Source organism: Apium graveolens, chromosome 5, assembly GCF_009905375.1.
Source record: "Apium graveolens cultivar Ventura chromosome 5, ASM990537v1, whole genome shotgun sequence".
Lineage (NCBI taxonomy): Eukaryota > Viridiplantae > Streptophyta > Magnoliopsida > Apiales > Apiaceae > Apium > Apium graveolens.
This window is the reverse complement of record NC_133651.1, coordinates 295,957,849-295,979,731: the sequence shown is the minus strand read 5'-3', so window position 1 is coordinate 295,979,731 and position 21,883 is coordinate 295,957,849. Positions and strand designations below refer to the sequence as shown.

At 39.0% G+C, this 21,883-nt stretch overlaps 1 non-coding gene across 1 annotated transcript; it reads right to left on the bottom strand.

Annotated features, from left to right (window-relative positions):
- Window positions 1-16,590: 16,590 nt before the first annotated feature.
- On the bottom strand, window positions 16,591-16,697 carry LOC141663264 (small nucleolar RNA R71). Its single transcript, XR_012551342.1, has one exon. It is a non-coding gene; the product is annotated as a small nucleolar RNA R71 (small nucleolar RNA).
- Window positions 16,698-21,883: the final 5,186 nt, after the last annotated feature.

Sequence of the window (21,883 nt, the reverse complement as noted above, 5' to 3'; positions counted from 1 at the left end):
AGGACTAAAGGGAAGTAGGACTCTTGAAAAAGATGAGGTGATTCTACGTATGGGTAATGGAGCAAGGGTTGCGGCCATATCTGTAGGATCATTTAGTTTACATATGCCTACGGGAAAGACTATTATTTTGAATAATTGTTATTATGTTCCCTCTATTGTGAGGAATATTATTTCTATTCCTATGTTGGATTTGGATGGTTTTTCATTTATTATTAAGAATAATGAATGTTCTATCCTTAGAGATAATGTTCTTTATGGACGTGGTATTTTAAATAATGGTCTGTATGTATGTGACGTAGAGCATGATTTACTTCAAATTTATCAAACTAATAAAAGAAAACGAGATGATGAAAATCTGACCTATTTATGGCACTGTAGGCTAGGTCATATTAGTGAAAATAGACTGCGGACATTGCATAAGGAAGGGTTACTTGACCCCTTTGATTTTGAATCATATCCTACATGCGAGTCTTGTCTATTGGGTAAAATGACCAAATCTCCATTTAGTGGACATGGAGAGAGGGCTGCAGATTTGCTAGGATTGGTACACACAGATGTATGTGGACCAATATCTACGCAAGCCATGGGTGGATTTTCATACTTCATTACTTTCATAGATGATAGATCTAGATTCGGATATGTGTATTTGATGAAACACAAGTCCGAAGCCTTTGAAAAGTTCAAAGAATATAAACATGAAGTGGAGAAACAAACCAAACACAGTATTATAACTCTTCAATCAGATCGAGGTGGTGAATACTTGAATGGAGAGTTTCTAGATTATCTCAAAGAAAATGGTATAGTCTCCCAGTGGACTCCTCCATATACTCCACAGTTAAATGGGGTATCTGAAAGTAGAAATCAAACTTTGTTAGACAAGGTTCGGTCCATGATGAGCTATGCGAATCTTCCAGTATTCCTATGGGGTTATGCATTGGAAACCTCATCATATTTACTGAATAAGGTGCCTTCCAAATCTGTTCCTCAAACACCATATAAGATATGGAAAGAAAGGAAACCGAGTCTTAAACACATTAAGATTTGGGGATGTCCAGCTTATGTCAAGATAGTTGACCCAGATAAGCTGGAATCTGGATCCGTAAAATGTAATTTTGTGGGATATCCTAAAGAGACTTTGGGGTATTACTTTTACACCGATCATCGGGTGTTTGTCTCCAGACATGCTACCTTTTTGGAAAAGGAGTTTATCCTTGAAGGAAACAGTGGGAGCAAAATTGAACTTGATGAAGTTCAAGAAGCACAAACTACTACAGATCAAGTGGAAACACCTGTTCAGACTGAACAACCTTCTGTGGAACAGCCCATTCGTAGGACAGGGAGAATGTCTCGCCAACCTGCGAGGTATTATGGCCTTGTCATTGAGAATGACAATGAGTTGTCAATCATTGATGATGACAACCCTGTGACCTATAATGAGGCTATGAGTAGTGTTGACTTAGAGAAATGACATAGTGCCATGAAATTCGAAATGGAATCTATGTATACCAACCAAGTATGGACTCTGGTTGAGGCGCCTGAAGGTGTTAAGCCTATTGGGTGCAAGTGGGTATACAAAAGAAAGATTGGAGCAGATGGCTAGGTGGAGACCTATAAGGTCAGGCTCGTGGCAAAAGGATTCAAACAAAGGCAAGGGATTGACTTTAATGAAACTTTTTCGCCTGTAGCCCTGTTAAAATCAATTCGGATTTTGCTTGCGATTGCTGTTTACTACGACTATGAGATCTAGCAAATGGACGTGAAAATGGCCTTCCTCAATGGGGAACTTGAGGAGGAAGTGTATATGACACAGCTAGAGGGTTTGCTTTCCAAGGGAAATGAACACCTAGTGTGTAAGCTGTTGCGAACCATATATGGTTTAAGGCAAGCTTCTCGTAGATGGAACATCCGTTTTGATGAGACAATCAAAGAGTTTGGTTTTATCAAAAATATAGATGAACCATGTGTCTACAAGAAGGTTAGTGGGAGCGCGGTAACATTTCTTGTATTGTATGTGGATGACATACTTCTTATAGGAAATGATATACCGATGCTACAATCAGTCAAAGTATGGCTATCAAAGAACTTCACCATGAAGGACTTGGGAGAAGCATCCTACATTCTCGGTATGAATATCTATAGAGATAGATCTAGAAGAATGATAGGTCTTACCCAGGGTACATACATCCAGATAGTGCTTAAAAGATTTAGCATGGAAAACTCAGAAAGAGGTCTCATACCGATGAGCCATGGAGTGTCCCTTTCCGAAAAATGTCTCCTAAGACACCTGAGGAAAGAGAGCGTATGAGTAAGATTCCTTATGCTTCAGCAATAGGATCTATCATGTACGCGATGTTGTGTACAAGGCCTGATGTTGCTTATTTAATTAGTATGACGAGCAGATATCAGTCCAATCCAGGTGAAGACCACTGGAAAACAGTGAAAAACATCCTTAAGTACTTGCGAAGGACTCATGACATTTTTCTTGTTTTTGGTGGTGAATCTGAGTTGAAAATAGAGGGTTATACCTACTCTAGTTTTCAATCAGAAAGTGATAGCAAATCCATGTCAGGGTACGTGTTTACTCTGAATGGTGGTGCAATTCAGATTGTTTAAAGAGGAGATGTCAACGTCGAGAGAGTTGACATACATAACAACGTAGCAGACCCACTCACAAAGCCACTTTCTCAGAGTCACTTTGATCGTCATAAAGATAAGATGGGTATTAGATACCAGAGTGATTGGCTTTAGTACAAGTGGGAGATTGAAAGAGATATGTCCTAAGTCCAATCATGTATGCGGATTTAGGAATAACTTTTATGTAATCTGTTTTGATTTCATTGATATTAATAAAAGGCTTGTTTTGTTTTTATTGCGGGCTCTATCTATTTAAATGTTTAAATAAGATATACCACAGTTTAGAATAAATCTTTTTATGGATTGTGATGAGATCATAATAATGAGACCTAAAAGATGATAACTTTAAACTTAAATAGTTCCTGGTCGTAGGATTACTAACTGGTAATTAATAATCCGCAAAGATCGGTACATACTATACTTGCTTCATTATGAAGGATGTCTGTTCTCATAGACATTTATATGGTGACACTATAGCTAGTATGTAGGTGCTTATTATAGAATAAGTTCACTGAATATGACTCACACAGCTGAACAACTGACGGAGTTCACTCACGTGTCAGCAGTTGTTCACATAGTGATAGTTGTATAAGTATCCTTAGACTTGAGGTCATCATAGTCATCTTGTGTACACTGAACTATGCTTTGGTTTAGTTCTTAGTCTCAAGGGACAATTATAAGGGCTCTACTGGGTATAGGAATTAGTACACGAAGATAGTGTATGATCAATAAAGGATCTACCCCTTCTAGTATAGGAAGAGAATGTTCAATGCTGATCCACTTATGTTAGTTCAGGAATCTCTGGCCAGAGTGAATGAAATTAGAAAGGAGTTTCTAATTTACATTAAATAGAACTAAGCATAGTGAATGGGAAAGTAAGTGATTAAATAAGATAGGCTTGACACAAGTTCCATGCCTTGTATTTAATCATGACATTGCAGGGTAGAAGGAATTAATTGTACGGTAACTACTCACGGAATAGGTTCTTGGTATTCTAAGTAGTGAATTCGTATTATCCGGATAGTCGCGATATGCTGAGAAGTTTCCCTCACGATGTAAAATAAATATGATTAATTAATTAATCATATTTAATGAATTAGAGAATTTATATAAATAATGATAAAATAGTTTTATTATTATTTATTTCTACTACCGACTTAATATTGAACCTACAGGGTCACACCATAAAAGAGAATGATTTAATGGTGGAAGAATTAATTAATAATGGCTGATAATTATTTATTTATGAAATAAATAATTAATTGGCAAATTTAATAATATATTAAATGAGATTTAATTGATTATAAATTAATTAAGAAAAGGTTCTTAATATTATTAATTAAGAATTTAATTTTTGAAAATTAAATCAAGTGAGAGAATTATTTCTAAAGAGTTTAGAAATAGGATTAATAATTAAAAGGTGTTTTAATTATTAGTGAGAATAATAAAGGGTTAATAATAATAATATTTTATGGGAAAATTTTCAGCTGTAAATTTTGCCTATAAATATAATATTATAAACCCTATTTTTGCCTAAACCAAAAGATTTACAAAACCCTAATTCTCTCCACCTCCTCCTCCTTCATTACATCGTTTTCTTGGTGGATACCGGTGGAGTGCTTCACACTTGAGGAGCAGCTGCTAAGGATCTCCGTTCATCGTTCTTGGATCGCTATTAAAGACCTCTAACTTTCCATTAACGTAATGCTTCTTAAGGTAAACATACTGAACTACGAATTAAATATTATATTTTTTCGCATGGATCCTGCGGAGGGTTTCGTTTTTTTTTTAAGATTAACTTTACATTTTCGCTGCGTTTATGTGCTAAAAACCCTTCACTCAGGAACTTGTGAAGTATGTGTATACCCGAAAATGGGACACGTAGCCCGAGTGCGGAAGGGTGATACCCGAGGGATGACGGTTTCATCCTTCTACTAGTAGAAAAGGTTACTTTATCGCAGTATGACTGATCATCGTATGCGGTGGCTCCAGTGAATGTCCTAATTCTTCCAATTGGAATTGAGATGTAATACCGTAACCCAAGCCTAGGTGCTGGGATTACTATTAAGGTATTCGCAGGTTATTAAAACCCCCTTAATGAATTGTTTTCATAAAAAGGTGTGTATCACCAAGGAAAGCTATTTTTGAATAAAACATAAATATCACATATGATGTTATCATACGGTCATTTCCATACTGTACATTATTATGCTGGGCATTATAGCTCATACTTGTTTTCTTAAATTGACACAACACAACAGTGAATCAAGATGCCTGCCATGAGAACCACAGCCAGGAAACAGGTAGGAAATGGCCAGCTGTTCCGTAGATTGCTTGGTGCTGTACCACAGGTAGTCAGAATAAGCTGGATTAGTTTCCAGTTCTTTATAGTTCGGCTTATTTATAAGTATGATTTATGTAAGGTAAGAAACAAGAAATGTATATTTGGCTGGTGGACTAGCCTTACCTAAAGGTCACTCCCCGGCAAGACTAATGATATTTGGGTTGTAATAAAATTACTCTAGTTATGATGGTTCATTTCCAAGACAATAACCTGTAAGTTTGTGTGTGATAAGTGTGGGGTCGTGAAGCGTGAGTATTTATATATTGTAGTGTGAGTTGTCTGAGTTTAGATGGCGTGGCTTTCGAGACTCCTGACCCCGGGTTTTGGGGCGCCACAGAAATGGTATCAGAGCTTTAGGTTATCAAATCTTGGAAACGATAAGATATAAAATATGTAGACATAAGAATAATAAAATAATCAATTAGAGCTCAAGTCGAGTTCGTCATCGGGCTACACGGGTAGTCTTGATTGTTTTACCCTCAATGGAATTCCAACTCTAAGTTAGTAACACCTTGCCTATTGTGTCAGGTACCAGTGGAGCCTAGGAGGGAGGTTGATCCTGTTGATGATGTCATGATTCCTGAGCGTGACCCTATTCCCGAGCCAGATAGCCCACCCATTGATGATTCAGATGATGACCCTACCGAGGATGTCCTAGAGGAGGAGACTGAGCTTCTTGTCCCCGTAGCTAATGACGTAGTATGGAGAGATGTAGAGATGTACCCTCACCAGGCTATTCGCTCTCCTACACCACCCCCAGGGATCCAGAGCCCTATGTCCTATACTGATGATGATGATGAGGAGGCGATACACGCATAGTTCCACGAGGTCCATAACATATCCTCTAGTGACCCAGATTCACCTCTACCACCACCGGCGACCATACATGTAGCCGTACACGACTGGATAGTGGGTCAGCTTAACGCTGAGATCACTGCGGCATCTGCTCGCATTGCGGAGTTACGCCAGGCACTGACAGCTGAGAGAGCCACCCGACTAGGATACCCAGGAGATTTCAGAGCTGCTTTCCCAGTCATAGCCCGCAAAGAGATCAATGGGATCGAGCTCCGTACCAGGGTTCAGATGAGGATGACATCAGTGAGAGGATACATCCCGGTAGTTGATGCAGAGATGATGATTGCAGGAACGATGAGGAGGGTGCGTGACCTCACTTGCAGTGATAGTGACTGAGAGACTAGTGACTAGATATAGACCTTGAAGAAGGCTGGGTGACTTGTCACCAATTTTGATAGGATAGCTAGTAGTAGATAGTGTTCATAGCCCTTCAGGGTACACGGCTATATATTTTCATTTCAGTATTCAGAACTAGTAGTGATAGATTATAATCAAGCATGTATGAACTCGGCTAGTTATTTCATCCCCAAGATATAAATGGGAGATCTTATTAATATATATCTAAGCAGTTATTAAGAAATGATGTATATATTATTGCACTTTATAAAACCTGCTAGATAATAAATGACATGCTTACATATGAATAAAATAACCCAACTGTTATAATTACAATTATGTCGACCATTTTTTATTATCAGAACAATGCCACCCCGTAGAAAAGGAACTAGGGCACAACCTGCAGAATCTGTTAACCAACAACGAGGTGACCCAGTAGTAAATGAGGAAAGTGAAGAAGACCTAGACTATAATGAATATGATGAGGAAGAATATGTAGAAGAAGGGGGTGAGGATACCCATCAAGGAGGGAACCCCATTAATGAATTTATGGAACTGCTAAGAGCAAATCTGAACCAGCAGCCTATTCCACCACAACCACATGCTGCCCATCAGACTGCAGCTACTGCCTTTAGAGCCTTCAAATTTCTTAAACCCCCGGAGTTTCTAGGATCTGCCAACCCCGTTGAAGCACGGGCCTGGCTCAAAGAGATAGAAAAGTCCTTCGAAATACTAGGTGTTGAGGAACGATATAAGACCATTTTCACTTCTTACATGCTGAAAGGAGAAGCTAACTACTGGTGGGAGTCCAAACGAAACCTAGAAACTGATGTTGTGATTCCATGGGATAGATTTACCCAATTGTTCTTAGACAAGTACTTCCTTAGGTTTATAGAAACCCAGATGAAGATTAGGTTTCTGGAGTTGAAACAAGATAAGATGACTGTGGCAGAATATGAGGCCAAATTTACTGAGTTGTCGAGATTTGTGCCTGAGTTTGTGAATACCGAAGAAAAGAAAGCGCGAAGGTTTTAGCTTGGTATGAAACAATGGATACAGATGCGAGTAGCAGTGTTAGAGCTGATAGACTATGCCACCTTAGTATAGAAAGCCTCGATTGTTGAAGCTGGAAGTGAGCAGATTGTGAAAGAGAAGGAAAATAGGAAGAGGAAGATAGGAAGTCAAGGAATAGGAACCGAGAATAGGAGCCTTCCGAGCAGGTTCATCGGGGGAGCGGTGTCCCAACCTGCACAAGGCCCCGGATTCAGAAAGGCCCCGAGTGAGAGCGTTGGCCAAGGCGGCGGACAATCTAGGGCAACATTTCATAGCCAACCACGTGCCCCAATACCAGAGTGTCAAACCTGCAAGAAGAGACACCTTGGAGTGTGTACCCAGACAAGAGCCCCTCTGAGATGTTACCGGTGTGACCAAATCGGACACCTTGCCAATAGCTGCACCAGGCCCAATGTAACGTGTTTCCAATATGGAAAGGTAGGACACATGAAGAAGAATTGCCTAATGTTGAATCCCCCAGCCTCAGGGATGAGCAAAACTGCATCCAACCGACCCCCAGCTGCTAGGACCTTCAACATGACTGTTCAGGATGCTGTCCGAAACACTGACATAATAGCAGGTACCCTTTTAATAAATTCTGAACATGCAAATGTCCTATTTGATTCTGGAGCAACCAAGTCTTTTATATCTCAAGATTTTGCTAAAAAGTTAAAACTTAATGCCATACCCTTACGTGAGATATTACGAGTGGAAATAGCAAACAAAAAAATAATTCCTATAAATCAAGTACACCCTAAGTGCAAGTTGAAATTAGAAGGGAAGATCTTCGAAGTTGACCTAATCCCATTCGCGTTAGGAGAATTCGATGTAATCTTAGGAATGGATTGGTTATCTAATAATGGAGCGCAAATAGATTGTAAACGGAAGAAAGTAAAGATAAGAGTACAGAATGAAAAAGAAGTAGTGTCTAAAGGTCTACGACAGAACCAAAAATTTCTAACCATACTTCAGGAAAAAAGATTGTTAAGGAAAGGTAACGAGGCCTATTTGGCTTATATGATAGATACCAAGAAGGAAGTCCCTAATATAGAGGACATACCCGTAGTAAACGAATTCGAGGATATATTCCCAATAAACTTACCAGGATTACCGCCTGACCGAGAAATAGAGTTCGCTATAGAGTTAGCACCAGGAACGGCACCAATATCCAAGGCCCCATATAGGCTAGCCCCAGTTGAGATGAAGGAACTAGCTTCTCAACTGCAAGAGTTATTAGATAATGGAATGATAAGGCCCAGTGTGTCGCCATGGGGAGCGCTAGTACTGTTCGTTAAGAAAAAGAATGGCAGTATGAGATTATGTATAGACTATCGAGAGCTGAATAAGCTGACTATTAAGAATAGGTACCCTCTCCCCGGAATTGATGACCTATTCGATCAATTTAAAGGAGCTGTACATTTTTTCCAAAATAGATTTAAGAACAGGATATCACCAGTTGAAAATCAAATCGGAAGATGTACCGAAGACTGCTTTTCGTACTAGGTATGGACACTATGAGTTCTTAGTTATGTCGTTTGGGTTAACCAATGCACCCGCAGCCTTTATGGATTTGATGAACAGAGTGTTCAAAAAGTACCTGGATATATGTGTGATAGTTTTTATAGATGATATTCTGATCTACTCAAAGACAGAGCAAGAACACGCAAAACATTTGAGGATAGTCTTGGAAATCTTGAGGAATGAGAAATTGTATGCCAAGTTCTCGAAGTGCGAGTTTTGGTTGAGATAAGTTCAGTTTTTAGGACATGTGGTGAGTAGCAAAGGAGTTTTAGTTGACCCTGCCAAGATAGAGGCGGTATCCAATTGGGAAAGACCAACTACCCCAACAGTGGTTAGGAGTTTTGTGGGTTTAGCAGGATATTACCGAAGATTTGTGCAAGACTTTGCTAAGATAGCTGGTCCACTGACTAGACTTACCCGGAAGGCAGAAAAGTTTGTATGGACAGAGAAATGTGAGGAAAGTTTTCAAGAACTAAAAAGGAGGCTGGTGTCAGCACCAGTGCTCGCTCTTCCCGATGGAAAGGGAGAGTTTGTGATATACAGCGACACATCGCTTAAAAGATTAGGATGTGTACTAATGCAGCACGGCAAAGTTATAGCGTATGCCTCTCGACAATTAAAGGAATATGAAAGCAGATACCCTACGCATGATCTAGAATTAGCAGCCATAGTGTTTGCCCTGAAAATTTGGAGGCACTACCTATACGGTGAGAAATGCAAGATCTACACTGACCATACAAGCCTCAAATATATTTTTACTCAGAATGAACTGAACATGAGACAGAGGAGATGGTTAGAGTTGATAAAAGACTACGACTGTGAAATTTTGTATCACCCGGGTAAAGCCAATGTGGTGGCTGACGCCCTTGGTAGGAGGAAAGACTCAAGATGATAATGAAATCAGAGGAGTTGATTAAGGAATTTGGGAAGATGGAAATTGACGTGAGAATAACCGGTAAGGGAACGGAAGGATTATTTGAGATTAAGCTAGTACCAGAACTGACTGAAAATATACGAGTATGTCAGGAAAAGAAGATGAGTGAGGAAAAAGGAATATTGACCGGTGAAGAAGTGAGATGCGAGAAGGATGAGAAAGGGATCATGAGGTATGCGTCCCAGATTTGGATTCCGAATGTGCAAGAATTAAAGGATGAGCTACTGCACGAAGGGCACAGCTCTAGATATTCAATCCACCCAGGAAGTACGAAAATGTACCGTGACCTTAAGGAATATTATTGGTGGCCTAACATGAAAAGAGAAGTAGAAGAGTGGGTCAGCAAGTGCTTGACATGCCAGAGAGTGAAGGCGGAACATCAGCGACCTAGTGGACTATTACGACCCCTAGAGTTTCCAGAATGGAAATGGGAGCACATAGCCATGGATTTTGTGACAAGCTTACCAAGGACAAAGACCAATCACGATGCCGTATGGGTTATCATAGATAGACTGACCAAGTCCGCACACTTCCTACCAATCAACGAAAGATACACCGTAGACAAGTTGGTAGATATTTACTTGAAGGAAATTATAGTAAGACACGGCGTTCTTGTAGCCATAGTGTCAGATAGAGACCCGAGGTTTAATTCCCGATTTTGGAGAAGCTTCTAGGAATGTGTAGGCACCAGACTAAACATGAGTACCGCTTACCGCCCCCAGACTGATGGACAAAGTGAAATGACTATTCAGACCCTAGAAGATATGCTACGAGAGTGTACCATTAATTTTAATGGAAAATGGGATGACCACCTACCCCTGATCGAATTTGCTTATAACAATAGCTATCACGCTAGCAGAGGAATGCCCCCCTATGAAGCTCTTTACGGAAGAAGATGTCGCTCTCCCCTGTGTTGGGATGAAGTTGGAGAACACAAGATATTAGGACCAGAGTTAGTCCAGCAGACCAGAGAATTGGTAGAACTCATCAGGAAAAGACTGGTAGCAGCCCAGGACAGACAAAAGAAGTACGCCGACCAGACCAGGAAAGATAGGGAATATGAAGTAGGAGATTTTGTGCTATTGAAGGTATTTCCGTGGAAAGGAGTGATGAGATTTGGAAAGAAAGGGAAGCTGAGTCCCAGATTCATAGGACCCTTTAAAATTTTGAGGAGAATAAGACCTCTAGCTTACGAGCTCGCCTTGCCTCCTAATTTGCAACAAGTACACAACGTGTTCCACGTGTCCATGTTAAGGAAGTACCATGCAGATGCACGACATGTAATAGAGTACGAGCAGGTAGATTTACAACCAGACCTGACCTACATCGAGCAGCCAGTAATGATACTGGACCAGAAAGAACAAGTGCTGAGGAACAAAACTTTGAAGTTGGTTAGGATCTTATGGAGAAATCAAAATGTTGAGGAATCAACTTGGGAACTTGAAGACGCAATGAGGAATAGATATCCCCACTTATTTTCTAATTGATTTTGGGACGGAATCCTTGTTAGAGGGGAAGAATGTAATAACTCAAATTTTTGAGACCTTGTAAAACGTTTAATGAATAGTAACCCTGACAGACGGGAAAAACTTTTGAGCCCACACTATGTAGTGCATGAGAAAATGAGTTTCGGAATTGATATTACGACTATACGTACCAAATGAGTGTATGTAAACGCTATTAGTTTTCGAAAAAAATGAACTTTGAAAAACGACCGTATTTACGACTTATCGAGGATTAGGAGAATCACAATATAATTATGAGATTAAAATCCTACGGATTTATATTCAAGTAGGATAAATAAAAATATAAGGAATAAATACGAAATGAATTACATCGTGAACCAATTACGAGTAAGTATTACGGAGAACGTTTAAGTAACCGAGCGAACGCGTAAACGATTAAATAAACGTAACGCACTAACTAAACCATGGTAAGGAAGTAACCATGGTTACTTCATCAAATAGTGATCTAACCATAGGATGACCAAGCTAGCTAGCAAATAGTGTGCTAAGGAAGCTAACCTTATAGTTAGCTTGTAAGCTAGCAAGCTACAAAGATATGTCCATGGATTTGGCAACAAAGAATAAACCTAGAATGCTATACTAGGAAGAATAAAATCAAGTTGCAAGATATCAACTCACCTTCCAAGAAGCAACCTATCCAAAGCATCCAAGAGAAGCAACCAAGTAGTATAAATACCCCCCCCATTCCCATTTGTTCCATTCAGCCCTATTGAAGAAAAAAGGGGAATTCAAATTCCAAACTCCAAGTTCAAGCTCTTGTAAAATCACCCAATTAATTCCCAAGCCTCCTAGAAACTAAACTAAGGTAAGAAAATTCTTTCATCTTTTTTTTATCAAGGTTTGATGGGTGGAATAAATTCAAGAAACTCACTAGTGAATAGTGTGAATAGTAACCTCTCTTTGGTTTCTTGATTTCAATGGGGGTTCTAGGTTCTAAAAATCATACCAAGCACTTGCAAGCCTCCACCATCCTCAAGAACACTACTCAGGCTTTCAAGAAAGGTAAAAATATTTGGCCCAACTTTATTTAAGGTTCATTTTTAAGATCCATTTAGTATGTGGTAGTAAACCTAGCTTACTAAGTGTTATTGATGATATCTTGATGATTAAGTTAAGTATATTTAAGTTTGGTTGTTTTTGCCTCAAGAACATGATGTTCTTGAGAGAAGTTTGTGTGTTGATGATGATATGATGATTGTTGGTGGTTGTGTTGATAGTTAGGGCGTAAACAAAACTTCGTTAAAACCAACAAATCGTAACTTTAAGTTTCTGCAAAAATTCCCGAAGTTGTAAACTGTAGATTCTTGAAAAACAACCATTGTTTAGGATATAAAATGTTATAAGGATCGTTTAGGCGCTTGGATCACTTGATTCTGATTTACGGATCAAAAGTTATGGCCGTTTTAGTAAAAGTGATTTACGCGACAAAAACTGCTACGAATTACAAATTTTGAAAATATAAAGGATAGACTAAAAAGTGTTCATAAATCATGAAATTTTACAGAGAGTAAAATATTGAGTTTCCTAACTATCAAAAAAATTTCAAGTTAAAATAATGATTTCTCAATTTTATAAAAATATCGGAGCCGAGACCGCGCGAGTAGAAACCATAAGAATCCTTAAGCAGAGCCGACGACGATAATGAGAATGAGCCCAAGATACTTAGAAAAATGAAGTGAACATAATATGAATATGACTTGAAAGAATGTTAAGGGTAGTATGAGTGGGAGGGTGCATAATAAGTAGTGCATGAGTGCGAGTTGCTGTAACTTAGAACGGAACCTAACGAAATAAAATATGTTTATGGCTATAGATTTCCGAGCGGAACCTAGAGCATCCTCCACCTCGAGATACCCAAGCAAGTTTAAAAACCCAACTCCATTTTTACTGTTGTGTTGTGAAAGGATTGTTTTACTATCATCGCATAAATACCATGTTTGTCATGATACGTAGTTGTTGAATTTTCGTATAATGTAGCGATGTTGTACGATAAGTATATATCGTGAAATATTATTTCGCTTTAAGCGTGTCGTATTATATAAGACCGAGAATCGGTCAGGATTTAAGATAAATCCCGGGAATCATTCCGGAGATATTATAGGACGGTTATAAGTCCATAGTAGTACGTTTTAAAGGGACTCATCGTCCACTTACAAAACATTAAAACACCTCGAAATTTTATTAAAATGATTTCCCAACGATCATATTCCCTCAACTAAATTTTATTGTTCGAATAACAAATACTATATACTTATTCCTTTATTATGGGAGTAGTGTACTCCAACGTTTATTTATTTCAAACTCGATTAATCATTATAGATTATTAATTACATAGACACAAACTAGTTGAGGAATATTATTTTAAATAAATCTTTTAGAGAGTAAACTCATTCGAGGTTTGATTATTATCAATTATTATTTATTTAATTATTATTCTTAAAAGGATTTATTATTGATTTAAAAATCATAGATCCTGATTTAAGAATATCATTCGAATAATTTCAGATCGTCGGTGAATATTATCCCGACATATTTAATATGTTGAATATAGTTTCGAGAAGAAACTTTTCCCCCTTATTAATTATCTGTTGACAACGGTCAACTCACATCCTTAGTACTTCCTCCGAAATTCTCGGAAGTACGTATATACATATATATACACTTATATCTTAGAGAGATAAGCTATTTCTATCAGCAAGCAAAACGCTTGGGGAACTTCGATGTGGTTCGAGTTCTCGAGATTGATAGAATTCTTTTAAAGGACAAGGGAGGGGTAGACTCTGGTACTATGTGTGTCAGATGGACTACCAAAGGTACCGCAGGTGAAGGTACTCAGGAACTTGTGAAGTATGTGTATACCCGAAAATGGGACACGTAGCCCGAATGCGGCAAGGGTGATACCCGAGGGATGACGGTTTTGTCCTTCTACTAGTAGAAAAGGTTACTTTATCGCAGTACGACTGATCATCGTATGCGGTAACTCCAGTGAATGTCCTAATTCTTCCAATTGGAATTGAGATGCAATACCGTAACCCAAGCCTAGGTGCTGGGATTACTATTAAGGTATTCGCAAGTTATTAAAACCCCCTTAATGAATTGTTTTCATAAAAAGGTGTGTATCACCAAGGAAAACTATTTTCAAATAAAACATAAATATCACATATGATGTTATCATACGGTCATTTCCATACTGTACATTATTATGCCGGGCATTATAGCTCACACTTGTTTTCTTAAATTGACACAACACAACAGTGAATCAAGATGCCTGCCATGAGAACCACAGCCAGGAAACGGGTAGGAAATGGCCAGCTGTTCCGTAGATTGTTTGGTGCTGTACCACAGGTAGTCAGAATAAGATGGATTAGTTTCCAGTTGTTTATAGTTCGGCTTATTTATAAGTATGATTTATGTAAGATAAGAAACAAGAAACGTTTATTTGGCCGGCGGACTAACCTTACGTAAAGGTCACTCCCCGGTAAGACTAATGATATTTGGGTTGTAATAAAATTACTCTAGTTATGATGGTTCGTTTCCAAGACAATAACCTGTAAGTGTGTGTGTGATAAGTGTGGGATCGTGAAGCGTGAGTATTTATATATTGTAATGTGAGTTGTGTGAGTTTAGATGGCGTGGCTTTCGAGACTCCTGACCCCGGGTTTTGGGGTGCCACAACTGCTATGTATTGATAACTTATGATCATTTTTCATAACAAGACGTACCAGAGCTTAAGGAGAAGGCGTAAGAAGACCGTATAGCACAATTCAACAAAGGCAAAGAGGATCTAGTTTATTCTTGTGACTCTTTGTTTTAAGTTGTAATCTTGGATGCTAGTTTTCATATTTGTGAACCTATACTCTTGTGTAACGTACTTGGTTTTATTATTTATTCAGTATAAAGACTACGTTTATTATACTATGCTTTCATCGGAACCCACGTTAATGACGAATCCGATTATGGGCTAATCATTATTGTGGGGTTCTAGCGGATTTACTTATGAATTTCTTTAGTTAATTTATTTCGATACCTTAGTGTGTGGTGATTGTATGATAACCTAGTATTGGTTGTGCTTATTCGTCTTATGAGCGTCGCGAACTTATAAGATATCGTGTTAATCTCTAATGAAGCGAAAGTGAATTTAGGGGTTTAGAACTTGCCATGCTAGCATAGGTTCATGTATTTGATATGCATGATTTGTAGGTAATTTTAACCATCTTACTTGCCCTATATAATCATGATAGATAACTTGTGTGTTAAACCGTTATATTGTCAAATTCTATAGACATATAGGGTCTCAATATAATTGGTGTCTATTCAGCTTCTATCTATCTTGTGGATGCATGATAGTAGGGTATTCATACAACGAAAGTTGGCATTTACTAGTTTCGTGTTATCTGATTAGTGTCATCACAATTGTATGCTAAGGTTAAGAACAAAAAGGCTATTGAATGAAGTAGTAATGAAGTTAGAATCCCATGTTTGTGTCATATAGTAATCAATCCCTTTCAATCTCTTAATTAATGTTCTTTAATATAATTTCTTAGTTAATCTTAGCTATAAACAATCTCAATTTGTTAATCGTCTTAGCATTGAATAATAACCATACCATTGTTACATAAGTACATTGATTGAAATTAACTTAAAAGAGTCTTTGTGGGAACAAACTAGAAATAATTCTATATTACTTGCGATCGCGTATACTTGCATGAATATTAGCGCGTATTTTCGTCCTAATAAGTTTTTGGCGCCGCTGCCGGGGAACAGGGGTTAATTTTTAGTTTATGTGTTTATCATCAGTGGTCGTTAAAGTTCATTGACTCGGACATTGTTACTTACTTATTTCCTTGTCGTGTTTCAGGTACTCTAGCAAGCGTGTATGCATACGCGTTCTCGGTCTCGTAAGAGAACACTAGATCAAGCTGAGGAAGAAGTTGTAGTAGCTAAGGAAGTTTTTGAAGAAGTTCTTGTCGCGGAGAAAGTTGAAGAAGAAGCTCTTATTGTAATGGGAGAACCATAAGTGAATACGAAGGCTTTGATGGATTACTCTCAACCGAAGGTTAATGATATCCAGTCTAGCATTGTCCGACCAGCCATCTCGGCTAACACCTTTGAGATCAAATAGAGCACGATTCAGATGATACATAACTCATTTTGGGGGTTCTCTGATAGAAGACCCCAATATGCACATTAGAGATTTCATCGAGATCAACGACACTTTCAAGTTTAATGGAGTTTCTGAAGATGCTATTAAGTTGAGGCTTTTCCCATTCTCTCTGCGGGATAAAGCTAAGTGCGGGTTACATTCTCTACCACCAGGGTCTATCACCAAATGGGAGGATCTTACTAAAAAATTCCTAACTAAATTCTTTCATATGGCGAAAACTGCTGCAATCAGAAATGCACTTACTCAATTTGCTTAGCAATCTGGAGAATCTTTATGTGAGGCGTGGGATCGCTACAAAGAGATGCTTAGAAAGTGTCCTCACCATGGAATGCCTGACTAGATGATCATTAATTGTCTCTATAATGGATTGGGTGCTATTTCTAGACCCATGCTTGATGTAGCATCAGGAGGAGCCTTGTGGGCTAAAAGTTATGATGAAGCTTATGAATTGATTGAACTGATGGCTGCTAATGAGTACTAGAATCCTACTCAGGGACTACCTCGGGGCAAGGTAGTACGAATTCTAGAAGTGGATGCAGCTACTGCTATAGCTGCTCAGCTTAAGGGTTTAACGATGAATGTGGATTCTTTGGCTAACTATGGAGTTAATCAGATCACTGTGAACATTGTGCTGGTGCGCACGAGACTGATCAGTGTGCTATTTCTAGTGAATCCGCTCAGTTCGTGAGTGACTTTCAGAGATCACAGCAGCATGTTCCAGCCATCTATCATCCCAATAACCGCAATCATCCTAATTTAAATTGGAGCAATACTCAGAATACGGTTCAGCAGCCTTATCAGCAATATGCAACAAAGTAATACAACCCTCCTGGTTTTCATCAACCGCAATATGCACCAAGACAACAACTCCAGCTGCAACAATCTAATGAAAAATCTGAACTGGAGGAGTTGAGGCTCATGTGCAAGAGCCAAGCGGTTTCTATCAAGACCTTAGAGAATCAAATTGGGCAAATTGCCAATGCCTTGCTAAATCGTCAACCTGGTACACTCCCTAGTGACACTGAAGTGCCAGGAAAGAGGGAAGCTAAGGAGCAGGTAAAGGCAATTACATTGAGGTCTGGGAAGGTTGTAAATCCCGAACACTCTTTAGTTTCGGAAGAAAAAGCTGTGACTGAAGAAGAAGTGCAGAAGGAAGCAGAAGTGGAAGCAAGGAAGACTATTATTGAACACACTCCTTCTGAGGGTAATACAGGGGAGAAACAGATCTATCCTCCACCTCCGTTTCCTAAGAGACTGCAGAAGAGAAAGCTGGATAAGCAGTTCGAGAAGTTTATGGAGGTGTTCAAGACACTTCATATCAACATACCTTTCACTGAAGCTCTTGAACAAATGCCTAGTTATGCGAAGTTTATGAAAGGTATTCTCTCCCGGAAGATGAAGCTTGATGACTTAGAGACAATTGCTCTCACGGAGGAATGTAGTGCTGTGCTGCAACAGAAGTTGTCTACGAAGCTTAAAGATCCTGGAAGCTTCACTATTTCTTGCACCATTGGAAAAGTGTCATTTGACAAATGCTTATGTGACTTGGGAGAGAGCATCAATCTGATTCCCTTGTCAATCTTCAAGAAATTGGACTTACCTGATCCAAAGCCTACTTATATGACCTTGCAGTTGGCCGAACGTTCTATTACATATCCACGAGGCATTGTGGAGGATGTCTTGGTCAAGGTTAATAAACTCATCTTTCCTGTTGATTTTGTAATTCTTAATTTTGAGGAGGATAAGAAGATTCCCATAATCTTGGGAAGACCATTTTTGGCTACTGGCCTAACCTTGATTGATGTGCAGAAGGGTGAGCTTACCATGCGAGTGCTGGATCAGGATGTGACGTTCAATGTTTTAAATGCCATAAAATTCCCAACTGAGAACGAGGAGTTCTTAAAAGTGGAGTTGATCAATTCTGTGGTTACTTCAGAACTTGATTAATTGCTAAGCTCTAGTGCCTTAGAGAAGGCCTTGTTGGGGAATTCAGATAGTGAAGATGATGAAGGTGATGAGTAGTTGCAGTATCTGAATGCTTCTCCCTGGAAGCGAAGGCTGGATATGCCTTTTGAATCTCTTGGAATGAAGGAGCTAAACAAATCTCCCAAGCACCTCAAGCCATCTATTGAGGAAGCTCCTACACTTGAGCTTAAACCATTGCCTGAACACTTAAGGTATGCTTTTTTAGGTGATGCATCTATTTTTCCTGTTATTATTATATTTGACCTTTCAGGTAGTGATGAGGAAAAGCTCTTAAGAATTTTGAAAGATTTCAAGTCGGCAATCGGATGGACTATAGCAGATATCAAGGGAATCAGCCCTTTTTATTGCATGCATAAAATTCTGCTAGAAGAAGGTAGCAAGCCTATTGTTGAGCAATAGAGAAGGCTTAATCCAATCATGAAAGAAGTTGTGAAGAAAGAAATCCTCAAATGGCTAGATCCAGGGATCATCTATCCCATTTCTGACAGTCCTTGGGTGAGTCCAGTGCAGTGTGTACCGAAGAAAGGAAGTATCACAGTTGTTGCTAATGAGAAGAATGAGCTCATCCCTACTCGAACAGTCACATGGTGGAGAGTTTGCATGGATTACAGGAAGCTGAATAAGGCCACAAGGAATGATCACTTTCCTCTTCCATTTATTAATCAGATGCTTGACAGATTAGATGGTCAAGAGTACTATTGTCTTCGGGATGGCTATTCGAGTTATAATCAAATTTGTATTGCTCCAGAAGATCAGGAAAAGACTACCTTCACTTGTCAATTTGGTACTTTTACCTTCAGAATAGTTTCTTTTGGGTTGTATGAAGCATCTATCACATTTTAGAGATGCATGACGGCTATCTTCTCTGACATGATTGGTCAGAATGTGGAGGTAATTATGGACAATTTCTCTGTGTTTGGTGATTCTTTTGACGAATGCTTGCAAAATCTTGGCACCGTTCTTAAAAGGTGTGTTGAGACCAATCTGGTTCTCAACTGGGAAAAATGTCATTTTATGGTGCGACAAGGCATTATTCTTGGCCATAAGGTCTCTAGAAAGGGTCTTGAGGTGGATAAAGTGAAGGTGGGGGTTATTGAAAACCTTCCTCCACCAATTTATGTAAAGGGAGTTCGAAGCTTTCTTGGACATGCGGGTTTCTATAGGCGTTTCATCAAGGACTTCTCAAAAATCTCTAAACCCTTATGCAATATTCTAGAGAAAGATGTTCCGTTCAAGTTTGATGATGAGTGCCTAGCTTCTTTTGAGTTTTTGAAGAAGAGTTTGATTACGATACCCGTCATAACTGCACCTACTTGGGATGAACCTTTTGAGATGATGTGCGATGCAAGTGACTATGCAGTTGGAGCAGTTCTTGGGAAGAGAAAGAACAACATATTTCATGTGGTCTACTATGCTAGTAAGACCCTCAATAGTGCTTAACTGAATTATACTAATACTGAGAAAGAACTCTTAGCCATTGTCTACGGTTTTGAGAAGTTTCGATCTTATTTATTTGGGACGAAGGTGACAGTTTTCACTGATTATGCTGCTATTCACTATCTCATCTCAAAGAAGGACTCTAAGCCTAGATTGATTCGATGGGTTCTTTTACTTCAGGAATTTGAGTTAGAGATCAAGGACAGAAAGGGTACTGAAAATCAAGTCGCTGATCATCTCTCTCGTTTGGAAGATCCAAGTGAAACTTCACAGGATAAGACATTGATAAATGAGTCTTTTCCCGATGAGCAATTATTTGGGGTGCAAGACGAAGAACCGTGGTTCGCAGACATTGTGAACTACCTTGTGAGTAATATCATGCCTCCAGACTTGTCTTATGCTCAAAGGAAGAAGTTTCTTCATGAGGTGAAGTGGTACATGTGGAATGAGCCATATTTATTTAGACAAGGAGCTGACTAGATCATCAGGAGATATATTCCGTATAGCGAAACAGGGGGGGGGGGATCTTGCGAGATTGTCATTCGACTGCGTATGGAGGCCACTATGGTGGAGAAAAGACAGCAGCTCGTATCCTTCAAGCAGAATTTTTCTGACCCACATTGTTTAAGGATGCGCATCAATTCGTTTTGAAGTGTGATCGATGTTAATGTATGGGTAATATGTCTAAGAGGGATGAGATGCCTTTTAGTGTGCTTCTCGAGGTTGAAGTCTTCAATGTTTGGGGAATTGACTTCATGGGGCCATTTGTCTCATCTTGCAATAATAAGTATATTTTGTTAGCGGTTGATTATGTCTCGAAATGGGTTGAAGTTAAGGCTTTTCCGACAAATGATGCGAAGGTAGTGCTTAATTTTCTTCATAAGTAGATATTTACAAGGTTTGGGACTCCAAGAGTCATAATCAGTGACGAGGGATCGCATTTCTGCAATCACAAGTTCATTACCATGATGCAAAGGTATAATTTGAATCATCGTATTGCTACAGCCTACCATCCTCAAACTAATGGTCAAGCTGAGGTGTCTAATAGAGAGATCAAGCGAATACTAGAGAAAGTTGTGTGTCCATCAAGGAAGGATTGGTCTTTGAAGCTTGATGAAGCTCTTTTGGCGTATCGAACATCATACAAGACTTCACTTCGCATGTCGCCATTTTAGTTGGTTTATGGTAAGGGATGTCGTTTTCTTGTGGAGCTCCAGCACAAAGCATATTGGGCTTTAAAGAAGTTAAACCTTGATTTGGATACAGCTGGTAAGAAGAGGATGCTTTAATTGAATGAACTCGACAAGTTTCGACTTCAAGCGTATGAGAATAATAAAATGTATAAGGAGAAAGTCAAGAGGTGGCACTATAGGGGTCTCGTGCTCAAATCATTTATGCCAGGGCAACAAGTTCTGTTATTCAACTGTCGTCTCCATCTTTTTCCTAGAAAGTTGAAGTCAAGGTGGTCAGGGTCGTTTATTATCAAAACTGTGTTTTCACATGGAGCGGTGGAGATTTTTGAATATGATCCAGGCCAAACATTCAAGGTGAATGGAAAAAGGTTGAATCATTACTATGGGGATACAACAAACTGTGAGGTGGTTAGTGCCATTTTATTGTCTACTTGATATTGAGTTTCTACGTCAAGCTAACGACGTAAAGCAAGCACTTCTTGGGAGGCAACCAAGTTTGTTGTACATTAGTAGATAGAGGAAGAAGAAAATAAGGAGAAAAACAAAAAAAAATCAGAAAAAGAAAAAAATTCAAGTTCAACTACAGAAGCACGGCGCGCCCGCGTTGGCATGCGGGGCGGCCGCGCTGGAATTCCGGAAGCATGGCGTGCCCGCGCTGCCATGTTGAGCGGCCGCGCTGAGTCCCTGTAGTCGAAAAAAATAAAGGCAGCAAAATAACAGAATATCGGGGACTTCATTCCAATATCAATTCAAAGCCGAATTTTACTCTCCCACATCCCAAATTTCCCTCTCCAAATCAATTTCCATCACCCCATTATTTCCCTTATTCCCATAATCAATTCCCACTTTTTTCCATAACTAATTCTCTCCAAATTACTATATATACATACACTTATACAC